The sequence below is a fragment of the Podarcis cretensis genome (assembly GCF_951804945.1).
Source record: "Podarcis cretensis genome assembly, chromosome: 7".
In the NCBI taxonomy this organism is placed as follows: domain Eukaryota; kingdom Metazoa; phylum Chordata; class Lepidosauria; order Squamata; family Lacertidae; genus Podarcis; species Podarcis cretensis.
Window position 1 is genome coordinate 21893353 of NC_137176.1, and position 27600 is coordinate 21920952.

Genomic DNA, 27600 nt, shown 5'->3' on the forward strand with positions numbered 1-27600 from the left:
AGACTGCATCTCAGCCCTGTCAAGATGGATCTCCATAGCAGGTGATGAATAGTTTTATTTGGGGGATATATTAACTTTTAGTATTGGGAAAAAGTTTTAGATTGGTTTGCCAGTTTGTAACCCATCAAGTTGAGGCCAATAAATATGCATTCACAACTCTGTACACATCAAATAATCAACTTTATGTGTGACTTTGGGACGGATTCATACAACCACATTTCCTTTCTCAAGAAAGGTTGGAAGGTGTGTAATTTGAATGGCAATTGCTCTCTGCTCCCTGCTGTCAGGGTGCTGTCAGCAGATCCTGGCTAATTGCCCAGGAAAGTATAAACACAAGGAAAAGTTTCATAGTCCTTTTTAATTTCAATCTTTACAGAGAGTGGCTATAGAACCCAACCTCTTGGATAATGGTGGTGTCCCAAGTAAATCTCCACTCCCCATCTCTCCCACTTCCTCATTTGTCACTTCTATGGGTGCCCTCTGTCTTTGAGCTCTTTGCTCTCCTACTTTTAAGGCTCACCGGGTTCCGGGAGATGGAGGGTCTGGAATGATTTCTAATGATAACACCTCAGCCAGGTGTTGTCTGCCTTTCTCATGATTTCCCAACTCCCCCCCCCCTCATCTGCCTCCAAGCTGCAACCTTCCTTAACCCCTTGTTGTAAATCAATACTCTCTTCCTCCTCCCTGGAAGGGTCAGGATGGAAAGGCGGTCTCCACCATTCCTCCTCTGCCTAGTCCCTGACACTCCAATATCATCACCCTTGATATATATAAACTGTGCAAAGCCCCTTTGGTTAGACTGTAGCAACATGAGACGTGTATATAAGACAATTTGCATATGGGGAATTCTTCCATATAAATAACAATCCTAAATGCATCTGTGCAGCAGGTTCTATTGATTGCAGTGAGATTTACTCATGAGTAAGAGGATTTCAGCCTGAAACTAGTTAGTCAATTTTATTGGAAGCTATACAATCCAGTTTCCCGCCCCGACTGCAGTAGCACAGTCAGAAGGTGAATGACAGTGCTGGTATATTGCACTATAAATAAATAATAATGTTAATCTTAAAGAGAGGGGGAGAGTGGCAATTATAGCTTAGCCTTTACATTTAGCGTGCATAGCCTGTGGCATTTTAGAATCCATTGGTGTATGAAGGATAAATTGCATTCTAAAGCTGTTGTTCTTAGCTTATAATTTAGGCGAGAGTCACATATACGTTAAATAAAACGGAAAGAGGGGGGGAGTGTTCATGCAGGACCAGATTAAAACAACTGGAGGCTCTGGGCTAGGAGACAATGGGAGGCCCAAACTTAATAGCATCTGACCGTGAGAAACAAAACTTTCTTCTTTTCTTTATTTACTCAACAAAAGTAGAACATTGCTGAAATTTTAGGACTGATAAAAAATTGTTTATAAATTTATAACCTTTACTATATTTGCAAAAGTATGGAATTATTGAAGACACATATAGGGGAATCATATCTTTGTTATGACATTATGTCATGTACGAAGTCGGAATAATTTCTTTCAAGCACTTTTGGATGCAAAACTATCAATTATATCATTAAAATCGGTTAAGTCACAGGTTATCATTTTCTGTGCCGAGAATGCTTAGTGCAGACAACTGATCTTGGAAATTGTTACTCTGGAAATTGATATCTTGCAAGTACAGTTTGTAACCATTAAACACAGGAGCAATCTGGGTTCCACCCTCCCCCCCCCCAAAAAAAAAATTCTCCTGGAATTTTATTTGTTACACACCTTGGGGGCTGAAATTTTCTTTTTCAGGTGAGCTTGTTTGACGTACAGGTGGAAGTGCAAGAGTTAATTGACTAGACTAAGGTCAACATCCTTTGGATACTCTCACTCAACATCACAACACCATTGTGAATCTGTTCCTTGGTCGCTTGCAGGTTCACCATGTTGAAGAAGGTTTATTCTTGCCCAGGAAAAATGTAAGTGCCGATTGCTTCCACCTGGCCAGATCTCCATGGTAGCTGCTGAACCTGTAACTGGTATCTGGCCAGAATGTGATTGTCTTGGCTATATAAGGAGGGCTAGACCAGCAACGTCTGCCTGCTGCTCAAAATTTCTGCTGTGTGATTCCTACCTCCTGGTTGCTGCTGGACTATGTGCTGTGCATGGAACTACATTTGAACCTGCAGCCTAGATCTGGACTTTGCTGGTGCCAAGTCTCTATCTAAAGGAGTACAGTGGTATCTTGATTCTCAAATGCCTTGGTATTCAAACGCCTTGGTTCCAAAACACTGAAAACCCGGAAGTAAGTGTCCTGGTTTTTGAACATTTTTCGGAAGCCAAACATCCAATGTGACTGTCGGCTATTGTTTCTGGGGCGCCTGCAGCAATCAGAAGCTGTGCCTTGTTTTTCAAACATTTCAGAAGTCAAACAGACTTCCAGAACAGATTAAATTTGGCACTTTTGTTTTTGCTATTTATTTTGCGTTTTTGTTTTTGAGGCTTTTTCGGTTAATTTGTTTTTGTGACTGTGTGGAACCCTGTTCAGCTACTGCTTGTTTGTTTGTTTGATTGATTGAATGAATAACTGCAGAAATGGATAAAATCCCCTTCATCCAAACAATGACTATCATCAGTGCAGGTGATGAATTATTATTTTTTTAACTTTTTATCATCTACAATACTGTCTTGTATTGTCTTGTGAAATAAAATAAAATACTTCCTGCTTAAGTAGTTGCACACATAGGCTGTTTTACCATCAAACATTGCTTTGAGTGAAGCCCGTTATTCTTTTCATACCCTTTCAAAACTAGTTCATTGTGTTTCGACTTGGACTTGCAGTTATGCATCTTACATCCATACCATCATTCTTCATTTTCCATAAAACTAAGACACTATTTCCCTGTGTGAAAGCCTAGTTGTCCATCAGCACTTTTACTGTCCAAGTATTTTATCTGACTTGATTGACTTGCTACATCTCTCTCTTTTTCTCTCTCCCTCTATGAAACATAAAAAATGACCTCTTCTCCATCCCTCTGGGAAGATCTGGTGAATCTGAAGCGCACATGCATTAGCAATTCAGTCCATTACTTTCAATATTGCTTTTCGGGGGTGAACATTAATATCCTGTGAATAAAATAAATGAAGTCCCTTATTCTCTAGTTCAGTACTTAATGCTGTTTTTAAAAATTAAATAACTTTTGCACATGTGGTTCTTCTGCACTTACACAAATACCAACTGCAGGGAAAATGCAGTATATCATTCTAAATGAGAAAACATAAAAGGTACCTGGAATGCTAAGAACATTACTAAACAAGAAGGATTCTTCACAGTTCTCTTAAAGAGCCATGAATTTTAATCTATATATCCATATCAGTAAAGGGAAATTATGAAACTGATAAATTCATGCTGTCTTTTATCAGGGACGAAAAGGAGCCACGTTAGACAGCCATACATCTTCTGGAGTTGCCGGCAGTCTCATTAGTGTGCTGTGATATTCGTTATATAGAACATCATAAAGATGAAAGCTTTTAAATGAGAAAGTAGCTTTCAGTTCTATCACCATAAAGCAACTATGATTTATTATTCAAATTGATATAAGTACTACGAAGGGTAAGTCAGGATGCTGACTTACAGGGAGGACTTGAAGGTACTAAGCTAGAACCCAAACAGTTTGCTTGATTGACAGGAACATTGGTGCAATTCCAGGTCTTACTCTGCCATTAACACATTTGCTGACTGTGGCAAGCAATATATTCCCTGTCAAAGGAAAGAACAGGTGAACAACTGGCAATAAATCCCAGTATAAGGGAATACCCTATAACTGGTCTTTTAAAGGATAGAAGATCACAGAACATTCAATAAGAATAAACTCTGGAAAACCACATCACCATTAATATTTCTTTTGACCAAGGTGCATAGGACATCCTCATGATTCTCTTTCTCTCCAATAATGCTGTACCCATGCTGTATTCTCCATTAAAAGAGGGCAGGGGATTTTATTATTAGGGCATTGTAAAATGTATGGTATGTCAGACTCACATTATTGGAGAGGGACGCGGGCAGCGCTGTGGTCTAAGCCACCAAGCCTCTTGGGCTTGCCGATTGGAAGGTCGGGCGTTCGAATCCAGGGTGAGCTCCCGTTGCCTTGTCCCAGCTCCTGCCAGCCCAGCAGTTTGAAAGCATACCAGCACACATAGATAAATAGGTGCCACTGCGGCAGGAAGTTGAACGGCATTTCCGTGCATTCTGACATTCATCATGGGGTACTGTTGTGCCAGAAGCAGTTTAGTCATGCTGGCCACATGACCCAGAAAGCTGTCTGTGGACAAACACCAACTCCCTCAGCCTGAAGCGAGATGAGCACCGCACCCCATAGTCAAGTTTGACTGGACTTAACCATCCAGGGATCCTTTGACTTATTGGAGAGGTCATAACAAAAAAAATCATGCAGAACTTTATATAGTAAAACCTTTGAAAGCATGCGGAGGCTTACTTGCTAATGTTGCTAATGCTGCAGTTTCTTCCATTCCTCTTAATTAAGGGCTATGCTTAATTAATGAAGGACAAGGGTTTATTTCTCTCTCTTGCCTTTGTACCAGGCTTTTACATCCCCCTCCCTGGATCCTCTTCATTAAGCCTCTGCTGATGCAGCAGTGCAGTTGATGATGTCATTAGCATGCATAAATGTGGACTGGGCTTGGGCCTAGTGAGATGTGCCACTGCCATTTTTTGGAATCCATTGCTTGGGATGGGTACAGCAGTTCATTTTGGTTCATCTCCATTTCTCATTTGCCTCCATACCCTCCAACATCCTGCTGATCAAAATTGGGACACTTGGGGGGGGTTTTGTCCCAAGCTCTGGCAGGAGCCAGCTGTTTTTGCTTAATTTTGTGCCCAACTATTTAAGGTTTACAGTCCTTGCCATTCTCTGGGTCTGATCACCTGAGCACCTGGTAGTGTTTAACGTTACATAATATGATGCTGTCTCTGCCATTTCCATTTGTTACCTGCTTCAGTCAACTTTCTGAAGGCACATCTTTCCCCCAGTCTTTCCTTGATTATTAAAAATAGACACTGTATTGTGTACATTATAATGCTTTGTTGCATTTCTGTACCTTTCATTGCTGTTCTTGGTAGTTGGTATCAATGGTTTTATTGTCTATTTTGTGATATTTGTGCTTTTAAAATGTGCTATACACAACTTAGATATTATATATATATTAAGCGGTATCAAGATAGTCTTAAATAAAGGAATAAATTATTATTATATCATTGATCTACATCATCAAGCCACAAATACATTTGAAATTATTAAGGGGTCCCCTTATTTTGAAATAGCCTTCTGTATATTCCACCCCAGGGTTGAAGTGGTTTTGCCCACAAATACTTGGGGCATTTTGCCTAAATGGCTATGATGGTATCCCAGCTAGGAACACCATCAGTCCAGTGTGATCCGTCAGGAGCTGCTATCAAGCCACATGGAGAGTCATGACATAGCAGACAGAGTGTTGGACTAGGACCTGGGAGACCATGGTTCAAATATCCACTTGGCTGTGAAGCTCACTGAGTGTCAGGAATGAGCCAGCTCCAAGCGAAGGTTTGCAGCCAACTGCAGAAAGCAGCCAGGAACAGAGAGTCTTTGATATTAGTCAGGCAGGGGAGAGCCAGCAGCTGCAGACTTCGGCTCTTCCTGACCTTGATATTCCGGCTGATAAAACAGTAGCTGAGAGCAGGCTAGAACTCAGTCAAAGCTCGCCAGAAGCACAAATAGGCACGAAAGAATTCAGAGACAGCCTATTGGAAAAGGAAGAGGTGGGAGATGATCCATTAATTCCGAGAAGTTGGTGAATGGGAGGGCTGTAAGATAGGAAGCAAAACAAAAGACATAAGGTTCATAAGTTCAGTATCTTCTGTCAACGTCATAAGGAGTCTTCAGAAGGCTCATCTTGAGTAATGGTGCCAGAGGCTTTGTCTGGAGCTGTTTGTTTTTTTGCAGTAAAGCCATCCTTTTAACTAGCTACGCTTACTGTGTTATCAAGCTGGGAACCTGGATTCCTGACACTGGGTGACCATAGGCCAGGCATAGGCAAACTTGGCCCTCCAGATGTTTTGGGACTACAACTCCCATCATCCCTAGCTAACAGGACCAGTGGTCAGGGATGATGGAATTTGTAGTCTCAAAACATCTGGAGGGCCGAGTTTGCCTATGCATGCCTTAGGCCAATCACTGCCACTTAGCCTAAACTACCTCACAGTTGTTGTGGGCATTACGGTAAATGAGGGGGGAAACCATGTATGTTGCCTTGAGCTCCTTGGAGAAAAAGGGAGGGGGATATAAATGTAACCAATCCATATTTTCAAGAAGTGTCGAGATGGGCAGGGTATAAATAATAAAATTATTATTATTATTGAGTTTCACAGATGCCAATAAGGTGATTCACCCTATGGAGGAAACAGGTCTCCACAATCTAACCTTAGAATCATAGAATCATAGAGTTGGAAGAGACCACAAGGGCCATCGAGTCCAACCCCCTGCCAAGCAGGAAACACCATCAGAGCACTCCTGACATATGGTTGTCAAGCCTCTGCTTAAAGACCTCCAAAGAAGGAGACTCCACCACACTCCTTGGCAGCAAATTCCACTGTCAAACAGCTTTATACCTTGGTATAAAGAGGAGAAGCCCCAACACATCTTTCTGAATCTGGGCAGCTGAATTATACTAATGATGAATCAATATCAATCGGATTACATGAAACACATAGGCTCCAATATCACAGCTATGTTGAAAGAACAAAGCTGAAAGGGGGTTGGAAAACTGAAGCTCTGGCTGATTTCAACTGCAGGGGAGTGAACACAAATTAGGAATTGGTCCAATAAGATCTTTATAGGCACTCCTCACCAAGTAATCAAGAGCTTATATGCTTAAAAGCTCTGTTCCACTTCCCAATTAGAAAAGAGGTAATTTTATTCTAAATCTTACTCTAAAATTGGTTCATATTACAAAATCTCATTTTTGCAGCAGCATAAGGAAAATTAGTTATATGAATAGTAATATCACATTGCCACCACCTACAAAATCACAGTAGTATTCCAGTACAGAAATATGGTTAACATTCCTCTTACCTAGGGTCACCTCTCTCACATATGCCATTTTCATACAGATTGCTTATAAAACAAGTGAGGGAATAAGAGAATTTTAACTAAACCCAACAGTAAAGTTTGCCCTCGCAAGAAAACGATAGCAAAAAGTCTGTAAGTGGGCAGGATCCATAACCCCTTGGTTCTCAAGCCTGAAATTTAATCAAATCCTGTCTTTTTTAAAAAAGAGAGAGAGAGAGAGAGAGAAATCCTTTTGGGGCTTGGAAATCCACTCCACTTTCCAGTGGGGAGGAGTTGTGGTGGACCACGTGGCCACGCACTTCCCTCCGGGGGTGCAGGGACGAAGTCCCATGTACCCTGGAGGTTCCCAGCCATGTCATTCACCTGCCAGCCAATCCGCTGGCTGGGGGGGGGGGGCATGGCCAGGCCCCATTTAAATAGAGCTGGAGAGCTTCCTTTTGGCTCACTTCCTTGTTTGCCTAAGCCAATACCGCTCACATTCTGTAACCAATAAAGTTGTGGCCTAAATTTGTCCAATAACATTAACCTAATATCTGTGTCCTTGTGTCTTATTCATCAACAAGGGGGTGGTCTCGGGGTCCCCACATGCAGAAAGCAGGCATAAATTAAGCCAACACAAAGTTACAACAGATCCAAATTCCATTGCAGAGAAAGGGTGCTGCTAGCTGATCTGGCCCACGCCTGTCTGAGGGAATGCAAGCCTTTAAAATATAGTTTGACTTACACCACTCCTGTTGCCGGCTTCTCCTAAAACTTAAGTTCCCAGATCATGTGCTCATTACTTTTTTAAAAAGCAATGCAGAGGAGACACATTTTATGAGATGAATATGATAAGATGGAGATCAATCAAAGTGCAGATTCGAGAGTAGAACCTAATCTGATCCGTGAACTGGTTGAGATGGTGCAGATCAGGTGATTCTGCATTGCTTTTTGTCAAACTGGCACTCTGTCCCTACTGAGATTGCAAGCTAAATAAGCCATGACTGCATCATTCCAAATTGTGAAGATTGTCCATCATGCTAATAGCTGGGGAAAAAATGCTTTCTGTGATGAGGATGGAAAGAAAGGGGAAAGCAATTACTACTGCAGGAGACTGCACATCACATGGAAACATAGAAGCCCAGAGTTAAAGGAAGCAGTCATTCCAGAGGCCGTCAATGTAGCTATTCTTGTGCTCATAGTGAGGTGTGTGCTTAAGTACCTTTGTGATCTGTGGCCATAAATTGGACAAGAACTGTAGAATTACTGTCTTTGTTTAAATAGTTGATTATTACTCAAAAAGCATTAACTGCATTTTTATGCTGATGGCAAAAGACTTTATAGAGATAATTAAAGAGAAGCTTCAATTTTCATTATCTCCTTAAGCATCCTCTTTCTGCAATCCAGATTAGATTTAATAGAGCTATTTGCATGCACATTTGATTGATTTGAAGTTTTCAACCTAGAAACAAATTGCCATTGTTAAAAGTTATTGACATGCATGTCCAATCATCAAAGAGCGCCAAAGGAATGCTCTGGTTGAAGCTAATGGGCCAACCATTGGTGGGGAAGCTGTGAGGATTACACGTCTCCCTTCCACGGTTTCCCTCCATTTGCTGACCTATTGAAATACCATTAGCATTCTAACAAGACTTTCCCCCTCTGAGCTTTAAAGTCGAATCAATAGCTTTACTCCTGTACTAGTCACAGATTGACTCAACTAAGTAGTGCTAAAGGGATTTTCATTGAGCTTATGAATTGCTAGACGTTTCAGCAGAGGAACGGCCAGACTGGTTCCAGACATTATCACAATCAAATAAAAAACAAACTGATGGGTTCAAATCATTCTTGCCAGACTTGTGACACACCAACACAAATGTAGCCTGCTGGTTGAGTATTGTTGACTTGCCTGACTCTACCTCCACCCTTTTATCCCCTCAAGGAGGCAGAATAATGGGAATCTTGTTGGGCCAGTCATAAGCCATGCCTGTTTCTTTTCAGTTCAAAATATAATTTCCAAGGTCACCATCCTTCATCTGTTTACCTCCCACATTTCCTCTTCAGGGTCTTTCTTTGATGTTACCAATCAATCACCTCTTGTTGGCAGTAGATCTAAGCCTCTGTCAGATCTCACAGCACATTTTAGAGTAGAGAGGGTGGTGTGGGGAAAGGAAGCAACAGACAACTGCCTGTTTTCTCATCTACTTCCCCACTGGCTCCCCTACTCGGACCTTTGTCCCCAGTTTCCACAGAAAAGTGTAGTGCTGTGAAATGGTACATATGATCTCCCCATGGTATTTGATCTGTGTTAGTTCATGGATAGTGGGACGCGGGTGGCGCTGTGGGTAAAAGCCTCAGCGCCTAGGGCTTGCCGATCGAAAGGTTGGCGGTTCGAATCCCCGTGGCGGGGTGCGCTCCCGCTGCTCGGTCCCAGCGCCTGCCAACCTAGCAGTTCGAAAGCACCCCCGGGTGCAAGTAGATAAATAGGGACCACTTACTGGTGGGAAGGTAAACGGCGTTTCCGTGTGCTGCGCTGGCTCGCCAGATGCAGCTTTGTCACGCTGGCCATGTGACCCGGAAGTGTCTCCGGACAGCGCTGGCCCCCGGCCTCTTGAGTGAGATGGGCGCACAACCCCAGAGTCTGTCAAGACTGGCCCGTACGGGCAGGGGTACCTTTACCTTTATCTTTTAGTTCATGGATATATGAAAGTCACCTGAGGTCGTCCTCATCAGTCACCCTCATCAGCTGAGGAGCATGCATGTGTAGACTAACCCACAGACTAACAGGAGATAACTCTGGTTTGAAGGACATACAAAATGCAAGACTCTTCCTGGAATCTTTCTTTCCCACTTATCACAAACATTTGAAGTTCTGGATGTGATTACTCCTCTTGTGGTGAGGTCTTTCTTGACCTTCTGAGGAGTCTGTGGTCTAGTCATTGGAGACTGATGACAGAGTTGTCTCTTTGGAGTCCAGGGGATGAGAGGCAGGTGCTGGTGCCAGTGGATCCACATAGGGAAGATCTCCTCCTCCCTGGATCTACTTTGCATCTCAGAATTCCTGGTCATGACAATGTGCAGGGTTCTAATTGCACAAGGAGCTGTACTCCTTGATACAGATGTTTGCTTGCTGATGTGTGGAGCAGCATAGATTTAAGGGAGGAAGTGTAGCTAGTGAGAGTGGTTCTGCTTTCATCCTTTTCACACGAGAGAAAAATATCTAAACTAGGATTCAGTTGCCCTGATTATTTAAATATAGATAAAATAAAGATTTTTAAAAACAAACAGACATGATAAAATGTCATTTTTCTTAAGCAAAAAAGTTTTAGACACCAAAAACAAGATCCACATGAAACATTAAAAACATATCCAACACATATGAATTCTCCCTATGAATTTTAATAGGGAGAAATGTAAAGTATTGCACTTGGGCAAAAAAAAAATGAGAGGCACAAATACAAGATGGGTGACACCTGGCTTGAGAGCAGTACATGTGAAAAGGATCTAGGAGTCTTGGTTGACCACAAACTTGACATGAGCCAACAGTGTGACGCGGCAGCTAAAAAAGCCAATGCAATTCTGGGCTGCATCAATAGGAGTATTGCATCTAGATCAAGGGAAGTAATAGTGCCACTGTATTCTGCTCTGGTCAGACCTCACCTGGAGTACTGTGTCCAGTTCTGGGCACCACAGTTCAAGAAGGACACTGACAAACTGGAACGTGTCCAGAGGAGGGCAACCAAAATGGTCAAAGGCCTGGAAACGATGCCTTATGAAGAACGGCTAAGGGAGCTGGGCATGTTTAGCCTGGAGAAGAGGAGGTTAAGGGGTGATATGATAGCCATGTTCAAATATATAAAAGGATGTCACATAGAGGAGGGAGAAATGTTGTTTTCTGCTGCTCCAGAGAAGCGGACACGGAGCAATGGTTCCAAACTACAAGAAAAAAGATTCCACCTAAACATTAGGAAGAACTTCCTGACAGTAAGAGCTATTCGACAGTGGAATTTGCTGCTAAGGAGTGTGGTGGAGTCTCCTTCTTTGGAGGTCTTTAAGCAGAGGCTTGACAACCATATGTCAGGAGTGCTCTGATGGTGTTTCCTGCTTGGCAGGGGGTTGGACTCGATGGCCCTTGTGGTCTCTTCCAACTCTATGATTCTATGATTCTATGATTCTATATTTCAAGCACATGTCTATATTTTAAGGGTGTTGAGGAGGAAAGTACAGTTTCCAGGAAGGCATGTGCTTTGAATATGCATTCAATACAGTGGTGCCTCAGGTTACATACACTTCAGGTTACATACGCTTCAGGTTACAGACTCCGCTAACCCAGAAATAGTGCTTCAGGTTAAGAATTTGCTTCAGGATGAGAACAGAAATCGTGCTCTGGTGGTGCGGCAGCAGCAGGAGGCCCCATTAGCTAAAGTGGTGTTTCAGGTTAAGAACAGTCTCAGGTTAAGAACGGACCTCCAGAACGAATTAAGTACTTAACCCACGGTACCACTGTATATGGTGTGGATTCATCCCAACCTGGACAATGCCACTGACGTGTAGCATGCCAAGCCAATGGCTTCAAGTCACAAGAAATCGAGTCCTCCTCACAGAGGGCATGCATTGCTGTGAGCTCATTAGGACTGACCCCACTGTTTGAGTGGGTGGGAGTGATTGGATAGCCGCAACAACCCAATTGGTGGTCCCTCAGTTGCTGGGCAGATCTGGCCAATGAGGAATTTTGTGTGTTAACCGAGGGACCTTTATATTCTGCTGCATGATGCATTGAGCTTCCTCTTTTCACCTTGTGCATTGGATCACCCACCCATCCTCCCTATACTTAGGGTCTTGCTATTACCTTGCTACGGGACGCGGGTGGTGCTGTGGGTAAAACCTCAGCATCTAGGACTTGCCGATCGCATGGTCGGTGATTCGAATCCCCGCGGCGGGGTGAGCTCCCGTCGTTCGGTCCCAGCTCCTGCCCACCTAGCAGTTCGAAAGCACCCTTAAGTGCAAGTAGATAAATAGGTACCGCTTTATATAGCAGGAAGGTAAACGCCGTTTCCGTGTGCTGCTCTGGTGCCGGTTCACCAGAGCAGCTTCGTCACGCTAGCCACGTGACCCGGAAGTGCCTGCGGACAGTGCTGGCTCCCGGTCTCTTAAGTGAGATGAGCGCACAACCCTAGAGTCTGTCAAGACTGGCCCATACGGGCAGGGGTACCTTGCTATGCCATCGTGGGTCATCTGCTGTTGGAGCAGGGTCCCGGTAGGAATTTTCCCATTTGGCTGATTGGCCGATGCCACTTGGGTTTCACCTGCCACGTAGCAAATCGTCACAACATTGTAAGCTTTGGTGTTTAGGCATTGGTTCAAGGTGGTCTGGAGCCTCCAATGTGCAAAAGTATTCTGTTAAAGGAATCCAGGGATTCGCCATGCTATTCTCGACCCCTTTCGGAGGGTAGGGCCACACAAGAGTCCCTGGGAGCATTTGGGGTGAGTTTGAGTCTGATTCTGGACCATTGCTCCTTCACGGTGTTTACCTGTACTGATGATATGGTGGGGTCCAGTCGTCAGTGCTGCCTTGCAGGTGCAGCTAGTCAGGAACCAATGCCTAAACAAACCACTAATCAATAAAGTTGCGGCCAAAATTATGCCAATAACCTAAAACTAAATTCCATGTCAATTGTGTCTTTATTTATTGGGAAGCTCCTTGGGATTTTAACACGCAAAGGAAATTCCAACTAAACATGAGGAAGACATTTCTGATGGTAAGAGCTGTTCAACAGTGGGACAGACTCCCTCAGAAGGTAGTGGACTCTCCTTCATTGGAGGTTTTTAAGTAGAGGTTTGGTGGCCATCTGTCATGGATGCTTTAGTTGAGATTCCTTCATTGGAACCCTTGAAGCCTCTTCCAACTCTTCAGTTCTATGATTCTATACTTCTAAGTATGATAATTTCCGATCCCATCCCAAACACCCCTTCAAGCACTGGGTTCCCTGCTGTCTTAGGTTACTCTGTCCACTCATCCTTACTGTTCCCTCTGTATGAAACTACCTTCCTGGACATGAATGCAGAACACTGTTATTCATTTCCTTCAAAATCTTTTCCCGTTGCCAAAAAGCCAAGCTGCCAATCTGTCTTAAAAGCCGCTTGTTTCTTTGGCATCCGAAAATACTGCAAAGGAAAACACCAAGCCATTTTTGGCTCTCTGCATAGTTTCTTCCAAAACACACTCACACTCCATTGTGGATCACAGAAATGCTGTATTTGGACTATATGGGTGTTTAAATATTAAAAAGAGTCTCAGGGCACCTTGCAAAAACCAAACGAAAAGTAATAAAATCCACACTACTGTGAAAGAAGTTATTAAAGGTTCACAGTCCTTCTGTATGCAGTCATAGCTACCTAATGCAAATGCTGCAATTCTGTGTGTGTTTATGCAGTGTGGGGACTAGGGATTACTCTCAGGAAAGTGTGCATATGACTGTAGCATGATTTTGGACTAAGGTTGTACAGTCATATATATATATGTTCTTTGGGTTAAGAACTTAATTCGTTCCGGAGGTCTGTTCTTAACCTGAAGCACCACTTTAGCTAGTGGCGCCTCCTGCTGCTGCCATGCCGCTGGAGCACAATTTCTGTTCTCAACCTGAAGCAAAATTCTTAACCCGAGGTACTATTTCTGGGTTAGCGAGGTCTGTAACCTGAAGCATCTGTAACTGAAGCGTATGTAACCCGAGGTACCACTGTATATTTCTTTTTTACTTCTGTTGAAAATTTATTTTTCTTTTAGTGGAATTCAGATTTTGGTGTAAGTGCTGCTATACTATGGCAAGGAATTGGTCAACTTTGGTTTATCTCAGCTTCTCATTTTTCCCCAATCCTAAATTCAGTTCTCCATGTTTCAAACAAGAGTTTCCGTTTTTAAAAAGACGCCCCCATGAAAATTATTCCACATTTTAGTTGTGAATTTCTCCTAACACACACATTTTCCCAAAGCAACTTCCCCTGATATAATGTATTTTAATGTCATTTATTTATGATGTGTGAGTCTTTGTGCCCACTTTAGCCTAGTATACGCATTTTTGTCCACATTACTTAGCTGCAGAACTGCAATGCAAAAATCAGAGAAGTGTGAATTAGGTATGTTTTAAATGCAAACGGAATCCAGTTTCTTCTCCATTCTTAGCCATGGCCTTTCTCAAGCTGCCCAGTAATGGTGGAATTCGCATGACGGAAGTCCCCACATTGGTTTCTTCTAAGAGAATTCCATTTAGGCTGCATATTAAAATGAAGAAACTTAATTCATAAATCCTTAACCAGAAGTGGCCCATCCCAATTTGCAAAGTGGGAACATGGTGCCCTCTGCCCTCTCTGTGCCCTCTGCCATCACACAATTCCACTGGAAAGTTCCCTGTCTTGCTGAACTCAGTGAGATGGGGGAAGCATTCTGCAAGGTGTGGAAATGGTGGGGCAGGTGGGTTCCCACCTCTTGCACTTCCATCACCTGAGGTGAGTTTTTCACCCCACCTCATCTGTCCTGGACAAATACACAGACTAGAAACTTAACTATCACCCTGCTCTTGCACTTCTCTGAGCTAGGCACCACACTGTGTCCAAAATGCAGCCTTTGGGAAATAATACATTAAGAAACGCAGATTTAACATATCTACATACATAAAATATTTAGCCACATAAAGTACATTTAGAAATTCATAGACTGAGATATAAAAAAATACATATTTAAATACAAACGTTTAATGTGGGCATGGGAGAGACTTATGAATGAACTGACAGAGAGAATAAATTGGCAATCTGTCAATCCCTATGTTCTCCACAGTATTCATAGAATCATAGAATCATAGAGTTGGAAGAGACCACAAGGGCCATCGAGTCCAACCCGCTGCCAAGCAGGAAACACCATCAGAGCACTCCTGACATATGGTTGTCAAGCCTCTGCTTAAAGACCTCCAAAGAAGGAGACTCCACCACACTCCTTGGCAGCAAATTCCACTGTCGAACAGCTCTTACTGTCAGGAAGTTCTTCCTAATGTTTAGGTGGAATCTTTTTTCTTGTAGTTTGGAACCATTGCTCCGTGTCAGAAACTGGAGTCACACTGTAATAGTCTCCTCTCCCAAGATCACAGACTTACATTACCAGGTAGCAGAGAAAGAAGTTGCGTGTTGAGTCCCACAACGCCACCCTCACCAAGAAATCACACTTCACACATCAATTTTGTTTAAGGTTTTTGGCATGATTTTGGCCACAACTTTATTAAAATACAAATACGTGAGTGGTTGCTTAGGCATTGGTTATGACTATCTGTCCTTGCCCATGGACAGAGCTGGCCTTCCGGATTCCAGCGGAAGCCAGCGTGGGAAACAAGTATTGGGTGAGAAAATGAAGCCGGGTATCAGTCTCACACCTCTCACCCTCATGTTCCTGTGGGGCTTGCACGGCCCAAGTCCGACTCCGGGGACAAGGACGAAATGAATGGCAAGCCCCTGGATTCCTTTAACGGAATTCCCTTTCCGCACCACCATTTGGAGGGGTAGGCACTTACCCCTCTTCCAACCAATTTTAACCAATGCCTAACCGCCAACCTTACAAGTTGTGACTTATTTGCTACGCAGTAGGCGAAACCCAAATGGCCCCAGCCAATCAGCCAAATGGTAAATTCCTACCAGGCCCCCGCACCAAAGCGGACGACCCCATGACAGGCATAGCAAGGTCAAGCGAACCATAAAACCCCAACCCATTAAAGGGAGGGTGGGCGGGTGATCCAGTGCAGAGGCCAAGAGGACGCCCCAGTGGAGGCGACCTGTATTTATAGCCTCTGACCCCTCCTCCCCTATTGGCAACATGCAAAGTTCCCTGGCAACACAATTAACCCTTTATGGTTTGGCTTTATCCCCTACCCAGTAACTGTAGTGTGGCTTGTATGTCCCAACCGCAACACGTGTTCTCTTTCAGGGAGAACACGCTTTGCGTGTTGAGTCCCACAACGCCACCCTCACCAAGAAATCACACTTCACACATCAATTTTGTTTAAGGTTTTTGGCATGATTTTGGCCACAACTTTATTAAAATACAAATACGTGAGTGGTTGCTTAGGCATTGGTTATGACTATCTGTCCTTGCCCATGGACAGAGCTGGCCTTCCGGATTCCAGCGGAAGCCAGCGTGGGAAACAAGTATTGGGTGAGAAAATGAAGCCGGGTATCAGTCTCACACCTCTCACCCTCATGTTCCTGTGGGGCTTGCACGGCCCAAGTCCGACTCCGGGGACAAGGACGAAATGAATGGCAAGCCCCTGGATTCCTTTAACGGAATTCCCTTTCCGCACCACCATTTGGAGGGGTAGGCACTTACCCCTCTTCCAACCAATTTTAACCAATGCCTAACCGCCAATGGAGCCCTAAGCTCACCGCCAACCACTCACAGACCCAACCAAGACCTTAGCTTGGCTACCACAGCCCCCAGCCACGCCTTATTCCCTAAGGCAGAAAGGTGCACCCCATCATCCCTGTAAAGAGATTCATCCTTAGCAAGAATCTCAGGATGAGAAATCACATCACCATCCAGCTCAAAAACCTTTTTTGAGACCGCGGCGTTAATACGCTTCCTGGCCCTCTCAATCCCAGTTGGGCAATGACTGCCTCTCCAACCACGCCTTTGTAAAAATTTGGACCAGAAAATTTTTGCTGTCGGCACCATTGCTCGCAGCACCTCCAGGTCATTCAGGATTGCAGTGCGTAACCTAACACAGCCCATGGAGACCAGGTCATTCTCGCCCAGCTGCACCACAATGGCCGAGGGCGGCCCCTCCGCGCCCAACTGCCTCCTAATCAACGGCAGGAACTCTGTCCAAGACATTCCCCTTCTGGACAGCCATGACACGTGAATGTGACGAGGAAGGCCGAGACCCGATCCCAATCCAAACTGCCTGGCCTCGATGCCGGCCCAATGCACGATGCTGTGCCCCACCATCCAGATACGAACTGCTGCTACACCTGATGAACAAGTAAATAGAAGAAACATATGTTAATGAACATAGCCTCTAAACGCATTAGATTTCCAGCGACCCAAATTCTTTATTCTGCTGGCAGAGAGGCCCCAATGTGCTGCAGTCGTGGCGGCCCCGATCCTAAAAGAGTGAGGGGCAAAACCACTAGCAGAAACACCACAGGCCACGATGGCCTTCCGCATCACCAATGCAAACTGGCGCCTAGACAGGGGCAACCCATCCTCGTGCCTCAACAGCGGACCTTCCCCAGGGGCCCGTATAGCCAGGTACTTTCCAATATCCTTAACCGGACAAGGTCCCGCCCCCCCAGTGGCAGGGAGGCGAAGAAGGGCTCCCCTCCCTCTCTGGTCCGTCTTTGAATTTCTAATCATGAGCTTAAGCTCCGCCGGGAACAACTGTACATCCCGAAGCAAAAGTCCCCTGGAACGGCCATGCTTGTGCTCCTCCCAAACGAGTTCACCAACCCTCAGAGCACCAAAAAATGCAATAGAAAAGGCTGCCGAAAAAAGGCGAGCCTCATACCTGGACCAGCAAACTTCTTGCAGTTTCTTGCGCATTTTACAAAGCAAATCAAATGATATAGGGTGGCGAGTAGCTGGCTGGGAAGGACATAGCCTACCCCACCCCTCCAGGGCCTTACGCACCACGAACTTCGCGCAAGGGTCCTTATCAAAATAAAATTTACAGAAAAAGGCAATGGCCGCAGCCTGAATCCTTATCGTCTTAGCCGCGCGTCCCAGCTGAAACAGGTGCGCCAAATATTTTAGCACCTGAGAAGTGGATGGCAAGGCCCACCTCCTTTCCCCAGCTGACCTGTGCGTAAAAGACCAAAAATCAGTCCAAGCTTTTGTGTATGACCTGAGAGTAGAAGAGGAAATAGAAGCCGCTACTCCCTGAAAAACTAATTCCTGCCAAGGCTCCAGAGATGATCCGGGAAATATTCCGGACGTAACCGAGCCTCTGGAACCAGAAGTCTGAACCGCTCCATCTGAAAACGGGACAGAGCATCAGCAATTTCGTTAGACACCCCAGGGACGAAACGGGCAGAAAACACTATGTTAAAGCGTAAGCAATGCAAAACAAAAGCCCGCAGCAGGGCTGACACCCTAGGAGAACGGGACGACAGTTTAGCCAAGACATTCACCACCGCCATGTTATCAGTCCAGAAGCAGACACGACGGTCCCTGAATTCATCGACCCACAAGTGCACTGCCACTGCAATGGGAAAAAACTCGAGAAAAGTTAGGTCCCGCGTAATGGCTTCTCCCTGCCAATCTGGAGGCCAACGCATGGCACACCATCTGCCCCTCCAATATAGACCAAAACCTAAGGAACCTGCTGCGTCTGAGTGCACCTGGAAATCATTGTGCAAGTTGAGCGTGTCTTGCCATAACGACACCCCATTGAATTCCTCTAGGAATTCAAGCCAAATGTTTAGATCAGCCTTCACCTCACTAGAGAGGCGAACCCGATGATGAGGGGCCTTCAAACCCGCAGTGAGGCGAGCCAAACGGGAGCAAAATGGGCGGCCAGGGGCCACCACCCTACAAGCAAAATTAAGGTGACCTAATAGCGATTGAAGCTGTAGTAGGGACACCTTCTTCAACGGGAGCAACTCTCCTATAACCTTCTTCAGAGCAACCAGCTTATCCCTAGGCAAGCTGGACGTTTGGGACACCGTATCCAAAAGGATACCCAGGTAAGTAAGGCGGGTCGTAGGACCCTCAGTTTTTTCCGCCGCTAAAGGCACCCCCAATTCCTCAGTAAGGTCAGCGAATGCGCGTAACAACACCGAGCAATTGCCAGTAGTACAATCTGAAGCCAATAAAAAATCGTCCAAATAATGAGTGACTCCGCCCAGCCCTGTTTTCTCCTTAAGGGCCCACTCTAAAAAGGTGCTGAAGGATTCGAAAGCAGCACATGCTATCGAACAGCCCATAGGCATGGCTTTGTCAAAGTAATAATTACCCTCAAACTGAAAACCTAGTAGCCAAAAATCCTCCGGATGAATAGGCAGTAAACGAAATGCCGACTCAATATCACACTTTGCCAGTAAAGCAGCATGGCCAAACTTCCGAATCATCTTGATCGCGTGATCAAGGGATGCATACTTTACTGAGCAAAGCTCCGGAGGAATAACGTCGTTGACCGATGTGCCCCTAGGATGCGACAAATTATGAATCAAACGAAACTCTCCAGGAGCTTTCTTAGGCACAATGCCCAATGGGGATACATGCAGCTTAGGAAATGGAGGGGCACAATAAGGGCCAGCCATCCGATGCAAGGCCACTTCCTTTGTAATCTTCTTTCGGGCGACCTCAGGTAAGTCCCGAACTGATTTCTGATTAGACGGGTTTCTAGCCACAGGAGGCATGGCTACCGGGATACGAAAACCAACAGAAAAACCATCACTCAAATATAGTGCCGCCTCCTTATCCGGGTAACGCCGAAGCCACAATAGCAGGGCCGGCAAACGAACAGGAGTAAAGGCCAAAGAAGTCAGTGCATTATTTTGTTGTTCCTGAGGTTGATGAGGTGGGGGGGGCGGACTTGGGGGGTTGCTGAGAACCCCCCTTTCCCCCTCGAAAGGGCCGCCGACCACCAAAGCAAGAGGAAGCGGGGTGCGCTCCGTTGCACTTTTCGCAAATGTGTGCAAACCTACAAGTTAGGCGCTGGCAAGAGGCCCTGTTAAAATCCCAACATGGCAGGCGTCGGCCAGGTCTAAAAGTAAAGTTTCTCAGCCTCTGCTGCTCTGGTACCTTTTTATCAATAAGTGGGGCCACGTAAGTAGTCCACACGTCAAGATCCTTCCGATCCCAACGAGCGGAAGGAATCTTAGCAGCACGGCGCCTGAAATTCTCATCATATTTAATCGCGGCTTTCTCGCCAGCTTTAGTGAAAGCAGAGCGCACAATGGATAGATAGACCAGCAAATGAAGGGACCTCCGCAGATAAGCTGCCATAACTATGCCAGCAAAGACCTGGAAACAGTCGAGCCAACGCTCGAAAGTCCTGTCAACCGCAGAGGACCCTGCCCGTCTTTTTGTAGAAGAGCTTCCCTTGTCTTGATCTTCAGAGGGTGGGACTAACTTGAACATATCAATGTAGCGTCCATTTAGTATTCTGGACCGCAATTTTGATGACAAATGAGAGCCGGGTATAATATCCCTGGCTGAGTTAGTGGAGACCTTTACGTCAGGAACCAACACGCCATCCTTGCATTCCTGAACAGCCCCATATCTTGCCCGATGAGTGTTAGATCTGCGTTCCCAAGCCCACCGTGGGAGCCCAGAATCTAATTCGCCAAAGCCCCAATAAAGCTCCATGCTGCTACCCTCATCATCAGAGCTAGACGAAGACGTACCTGAAGGAGAGGAAGAAGAGTCATCCTTCTTCCGCTTCGCACGCTTCCGGGATGACCTCCTGCGACGACGCTTTCCCCCTAACGACTTCCTGGCAGGAACCGGGAGACTATCTTCGATAGTGGACTCCGAGTCAGGATTCCGCCGGGATGGAACTGAAACAGACTGCACAGAGACAACGCGTGAGATGCCAGAACCCGATGCAACGTCGGCTGGGGGCCGAGCCGGCGTACGCCGGCGAGTGGAAACCGCCAATGGGGCACTCCTTTCAGCGGCCCGCCTAGAGAGTCGGCCCGACCTCCGCGGCTGGTTCCGAATTGCCGGTAAGTCAGGGGACTGGGACAATTGAGGGTTCGCAATTAAGCCCCCCGATGAAAAACCCTCTCTCTCGTCGTCACTAGATGACTGCGAAGCTGGGGATGACACCAGTGCTGAAGAGGGCGGCCTTCCAGATGTGGAGGGTTGCGAGGAACAACGCTGCAAAACGCCATCCATTTCTGCTGCAAAGCGCGAAAGGGCCGCAGGGTCTCCAGCCATGCTTGCTACCAAAGATTGCACTCTCCCCACTGCTTGGCTGGAAGCGGGAGAACGGAGTGCCTGAGAAGGGCCTCTAATAGGCCGTTTTGAGGCAATGGCTGAACCAGAACGAGCAGCAGCTTTCTTTGGAGCCATACCTGCTAACAGGAAGAAAGCAGAACCCGTTAAAATTCAAAATATCGCCACAGCTGCCAAACAGTCAACAAAATTGAAGCAGTATAGCCACTGCTGGGCCTACACAACTACTGCCCAGCGGCTTCCTTAATGAACCACAGTACAGCAAATGTAACCTAAATGCAGCAAATAAAACAAGAAAAAAGTCTAGGCCAAGAACAAGAAATATTACAAAGAACGAATATAAGCCACTGACTATCTGTCTTATCTAACTGTCTATCTATCTATCTATCTATCTATCTAACAAGCCAATGGGGAGCCTAATGTAAACCAAAATCCACCAGCACGCTGCAGCGCTTAGGCCAACCAGAAGGCCTCAACTATAGCTGGCTATCCTCAATAGCCTGAAAACTAAACAATGACGGTGTAATACTCAAACGGCCAGCAGGGGGAGTGTGAGGCCGGCCACTCCAGTAAAAGCAATAAGAGGCGCAACGCCACTCAGAGCCACAAGGGGGAGCCCGCGTAACCAAGCGCAAAAACCGGGAACATCCACTAGGGGGCCGGCTGGCAGAAGCAATCAGTAGGCCTACTGCCCGTCAACAGTGATTACACAGCAATTCCGCTAGCGGCTAGAAGAAGGCCCCAAGCCGCGTCAGCAAAAACCCCTGAGTCACTGCAGGCCCCAAGCACGTTGGGGCGACACCCGAAAGGCCGCCCAAAGCTCAACGAGGCCTGTAGAGGCCCCCGATAGCGGGCGCCTGCACCGCTGCCACGCAATCACGCGGAGCAGGCCCCAGGACCCTGCAAGCCCGCGCGCACTGACGCGAGGCCAAGCAGGCCTCGCAATGCTCCGCAAGGCCTACAGCAGCCCCCCGAACTAGGGACCCCCGCGCCGCAGCCGCGCAAACGCGCAGGACAGTCCCCAGGGCCCCACAACCTCGCGCGAACCGGCGCGAGGCAGGCAAGTCACCCGCCGCCCCCGCGGTCGGCAGACGCCGGAACGACCGGCGTCCCTCCCCCGCAGCCGCGCTATCGCGGGGCGGGACCCCAGGCGAGCTCGGCGACGGCCGAAGAAAATAGTATAGGGCCTACCCGGCCTGCGATAGCCGCCGAAGAGAAAAACGTTCGCCGCGGCGCGGCGATGGGGGGGGGGGAGGACGAAACGCTCCTACCGAAACCGCCCACTAGCCTCCCTATCGGGCGACGAAAAAAGGGGGGGGGCAAAGAGCCGGGGAGAGAGCCCCCCCCGAACCCCTACCCTCAAACCGGGCTCTCCACGACTAAACAAAACGGGAGAAAACGGATAAAAAGAAGGGATAATAGGGAGAGACAGAGAAGGGGGAAGGCAATGAAAGGAAAAGAAATTAAAAGAAGGGAGAAGGGAGGAACGAAGGGCTGAAAACAAACAATGAGAAATAAAAGCAGCGAATAAGAACAGGTTTTGTATACAACCAGCTCCAACGAACTGCTCCGTGATCCAGTGCAGAGGCCAAGAGGACGCCCCAGTGGAGGCGACCTGTATTTATAGCCTCTGACCCCTCCTCCCCTATTGGCAACATGCAAAGTTCCCTGGCAACACAATTAACCCTTTATGGTTTGGCTTTATCCCCTACCCAGTAACTGTAGTGTGGCTTGTATGTCCCAACCGCAACACGTGTTCTCTTTCAGGGAGAACACGCTCTGCCATTCAGCTAATTCTGTACTGTTAAAGCCAATGCTAAAAATGGCCCCTCAGTCTAATGGAGCAGACAAGATCTAATACGAGATGAATCTCTCTGATGCTATGCTTCCCAGAAAGGCTGAAACCTTCCAATCAATCAGGATTACACAGTTTAATAATGACCCCTGTATATTTCCTGGCAGTCTTTCATCCCATGCTAATAAGAAAATATGTTCATCCGATTTATAAAAAAAACAACAAGCTATTAAGAAATATTGAAGGATTTTGTCTCCAGCAAAACAAGAAGCAATCGGTTAGCAGGCAATCAATAATTTATTGGAAGAAAATCCTACCCCCCCCCCCAAAAAAAAAAAATCCATAATGCGCTAGCTTGGATGTTGGCAATCTCTCTGCTCATTATGGTCCCAGGTTCTTATTTAATGTGTTTTTAGCAGTCTGACAAATTAATCACTGAGACCATATTTTTGACAATGCCATAATCACATTCAATACAAATGTGTCTTTTGGTCATAGCTGCATCCTCTCAACTATCTTTTGCAAGCAGCACATGAAAGTAATGACAAAAAGGGTTCTTATTCAGTGAAGTCATTTTGAGTTACTTTCTTTGTGGCCTAAGGGCTGGGGAGGGGAATCTGGTTCATTCAGTTAGCATTCATATAGATTGCTTGGATTTCTAATTTTTGGAAAACTCTGCTAATGTCAAAACATAACCAGGATGCCCTAATTAACCAAGCCTTGGATCTGATGCTATTATATTAGAATTCCCATCTTTTCGATGCTGCAGATGATTGACCAGCCAATAAATTGACCTGAACAAATAGTGGAATAGAAGTGCCTAGTAGCAGTGATCCTCAAATCACACAACCACAATATTAAAGGTAGTCCTGTTCAGAGCTTCAAAAGTCTGTTTTCAAAAGCAACTATTTCAAGTTTGACACATCCAAAAAGGAACTAATTCCAGTTCATGTTTACCCTGAGTTTGGTTCACTTTAGTTCACGGTTTAGTTCAGAACTTCATCTGAATGATATTTGGCAAATACCGTATTTTTCGCCCTATAGGGCGCACTGGCCCATAGGGCGCACCTAGGTTTTTTTTGGGGGGGAATAAAGAAAAAATATATATATTTCCCCCCCCCCAGGTGCGGGGCTGGGGTGGGGGAAGCCCGAGCTTGCCCCGACCCCAGCCCCCAGAATAGGCTGCTATTCGCAAGCCTGGGGAGCCCGGCGGGAACTCCCGCCCGGCTCCCCAGGCTTGCGGATATCTGTCCGAAGCCCGGGGTTTGCTCTGCTGTGCTCCCCGGGTTTCAGGCTGCAGGCTGCTGTCCGCAAGTCTTGGGAGCCCGGCAGGAACTCCCGCAGGCTCCCAAGGCTTGCAAATAGCTTCCTGAAGCCTGGAGAGCGAGAGGGGTCGGTATATAAAAAAATAAACAGCATATTATTTGCTTAAAAATATTAATGTAAAAAGTGTGAGTGGAAAATGTGTACAGTGGGATGGAACAGCACACAACAGGACAGGATGGACCTATGATCAAGTGCCGGCAAGGCCAAAATGAGAACTTTTGCTCTGCAAGTTTGCAATCACATACGAGAATAAGGCCTACATAAAGGCAATTGTGCCAAAATGTGTCAGTTGTACTGAACAATAACACCGATCATGGTTTCGGCATCCTCGAGCCATATTTCTCCTTTTTCATTCTACCACATTTAGCCATGCAGCTAGGCCAGTATATCTATTAGTTGCTACAAGATTTTGTGTGTGGATAGAGTACTAAGGTTTCGATCTGAGAAACGTTGTTCAAGGTACTTACCAGTTTCCCCCCTTTTCTCCCAATAATACCATGTGTGATGTGATTGCATAGCATTTTGTGTCCCCCTTCAGTTTATATTATGCATTGCTGCTGGGGCAGAGGAGCACACAACCCAATCCCATCACACTGTGAGTTTACCTGACTAAATGTTATGGGAAGAGAAAGCAGAACTGGATGCTGGGCTGCTGCTTTCAGCAGGTGCCCCGTGGTCCTAAGAAAAAAATAATACAATGCAATCTTCTTCTTCTTTGGCGATCACTCGTAGCCAAGTAAGATTGTCTTCCATAAACACGGTTTTAACAATGAGTGCATAAGTGACTGTGGAGGCCAATTCTGAACCCACACGTCCTTCCACAGTGGGGACATTGGTTCCTGGGCAGGAGTTGATCACGGTGTGGATTTGCCAAGCATGCCTTCCTTATAACACCTTTCTCCCTTGCATTCTGAGTTTGAGTGTCTTGAAAGTCCAAGACACCTTTGGTAAAGGCTGTTCTCCAACTGGAATGTTCGCAGGCCAGTGTTTCCCCATTGTCAGTGTTTATACTACATTTTATAGGGAAATCCCCTTTAAGGGTATTATAAGGAAAGTGGGAGCAATATGTAGATGCCAGAATCATTATCTTTTACATCCACAGGAGGCTTTATCATAATACTGGAACTTGGCACCATCCACTGAAACTAAATAATGGAAGATTCAGGACAGACAAAATACTCCATGTAGTGCATAGTTAAAACTTTAGAATCTGCTCCCCCAAGAGGTTGTGATGACCAACAGCTTGGCTTGAAAGAGGATTATACAAATTCATGGAGGCAGGGCCTCAGTTTCCAGTGGCACCCTGTGCAGTGCTAGAATTTGGCACCCCCTGACTCTCACTCTCCATTCTAAATCATAGCTGTGGCATCCCCTGTGGAGCCCCTAGGGATCCGCCTGTGCCCAGTGAGATTAAGCCAATCACACTTCTCTAAATCCACCTCTGATGGAGGAAATCTTATCAATGGCTGCTAGCCATGACAGCCATGTTATAACTATCTACTGTTGGAGGCAGTATGCCTCAGAATAGGGGCTGCAGGTGGCGCTGTGGTCTAAACTACTGAGCCTCTTGGGATTGCCAATCAGAAGGTCAGCGGTTCGAATCCCCATGACGGGGTGAGCTCCCGATGCTCTGTCCCAGCTCCTGCCAACCTAGTAGTTCGAAAGCACGCCGGTGCAAGTAGATAAATAGGCACTGCCGCGGCAGGAAGGTAAACAGTGTTTGCTTGTGCTCTGACTTCCGTCACTGTGTTCCATTGTGCCAGAAGTGGTTTAGTCATGCTGGCCACATGACCCAGAAAGCTGTCAGTGGAGAAACGCCAGCTCCCTCGGCCTGAAAACAAGATGAGCGTCGCAACCCCATAGTCACCTTTGACTGGACTTAACCATCCACGGGTCCTTTGCCTTAACCTTTGCCTCTGAATACCTGCTGCTGGGAATCACAAGTGGAGATGGTTCTGTTGCTTGTGGGTTTCCCATGAGCATTGGGTTGGCCAGTGTGGGAACAGGATGTTGGACGAGATGAGGCTTAGATCTGATCCAATAGGGCTCACTTCTTACATTCTTACATTTGTTTCCTGGTAAGAAGCAACTTTGAAATGCCAGAAGAGTGCAAATTCTCACTTATTTTACAGCTTACATGCCTGGATGAATTTACAATGCCAAGTCTATCCAAAGTCCAAAGGTTAAGACCATGTTAAGACCTTTATCTCCATTTGCATATTTTATAATGGCTATCATTAGCTGATAATGAGCTGTTAGCTTTCATTAGCTCTTCAAATTATTGCCATTAGCTTACTCCAAGTCCTTCCCATTCCAATGTAAATCACTATTTTTGGATCCCCTTTCCTACTTTACAGGTCACTCCCAGGAATATTTGAGTCCCAGCTTGCTGCCACCCTGGGAGGATTCCCACTTCATGCCAAAATGGATCGGCGATATAATATGCTGGCAAAATAGAACGATGACTTTCTCTCTTGGTCCAGTAAAATTATCTTCAAATTAAATCACATTTGCAATGCATGCCATGAAGACAAATGGAGAGCAAAATAGGAAGAAAATGGTGAGCAATCATAGCATAGCACTGTAGAGTTGGAAGGGACCCTGAGGATGATCTAGTCCAAGCCCCTGCAATGCAGGAATATCCAGCTGGTCCATACAGGGATTGAACCTGCAACCTTGGCGTTATCAATCCTGCCTCTCCCTACTGCACTGTTCTGGGGTGGGGTGGGGAGTCTCCTATCAAGCCAATTTGGAGGGAAAGGAGTGTGGGAAGAAGAGGGAAGGATAGCCCGTCACACAAGTGGAAGGCCTTGCATTGCTACTGTTAAAGGGACTTGTTAGCAGATCCTACAAGTGTCCCATTTTTCAGGGACAGTCCAAGAATTACAGAAGCCATATTGGTTTCTGATTTGATCCCAGAATGTCCTGCTTTTGCTTTGGATATCTCTATTTTCATCAGAGGGTATATAGTTATGTGACTCCTGAGCCAATGAAATACAGTGGTGCCCCGCAAGACGAATGCCTCGCAAGACGGAAAACTCGCTAGGCGAAAGAGTTTTCCGTTTTGGAGGTGCTTCGCAAAACGAATTTCCTATGGGCTTGCTTCGCAAGATGAAAATGTCTTGCGAGTTCCTGCGGGGTTTTTTCCTCCCCCCCCTTTTTCTAAGCCGCTAAGCCGCTTATCCGCTTATCCGATAAGCTGATAAGCCACTAAAAGCCGCTAAACCGCTAATAGCGCTAATCCGCTAAGCCGTCAATGGGCTTGCTTCGCAAGACGAAAAAACCGCTAGACGAAGAGGTTCGCGGAACGGATTCTTTTCGTCTTGCGAGGCACCATTGTACGTAACTATGCAACCTTTAGAAAACATCTGAAGGCAGCCCTGAATAAGAAGTTTTTTTAAAAAAATGTTTAATGCTTTATTATGTTTTTATATATGTTGGAAGCGGCCCGGAGTGGCTGGGG

The 27600-nt window shown here is 46.0% G+C and overlaps 1 long non-coding RNA gene across 1 annotated transcript; it reads left to right on the forward strand.

Moving 5' to 3' along the window:
- LOC307220199 lies at positions 1–26708 on the forward strand. The gene is made up of 3 exons (XR_013840765.1): positions 1–41; positions 1915–1956; positions 26495–26708. It is a non-coding gene; the product is annotated as an uncharacterized lncRNA (long non-coding RNA).
- Positions 26709–27600: the final 892 nt, after the last annotated feature.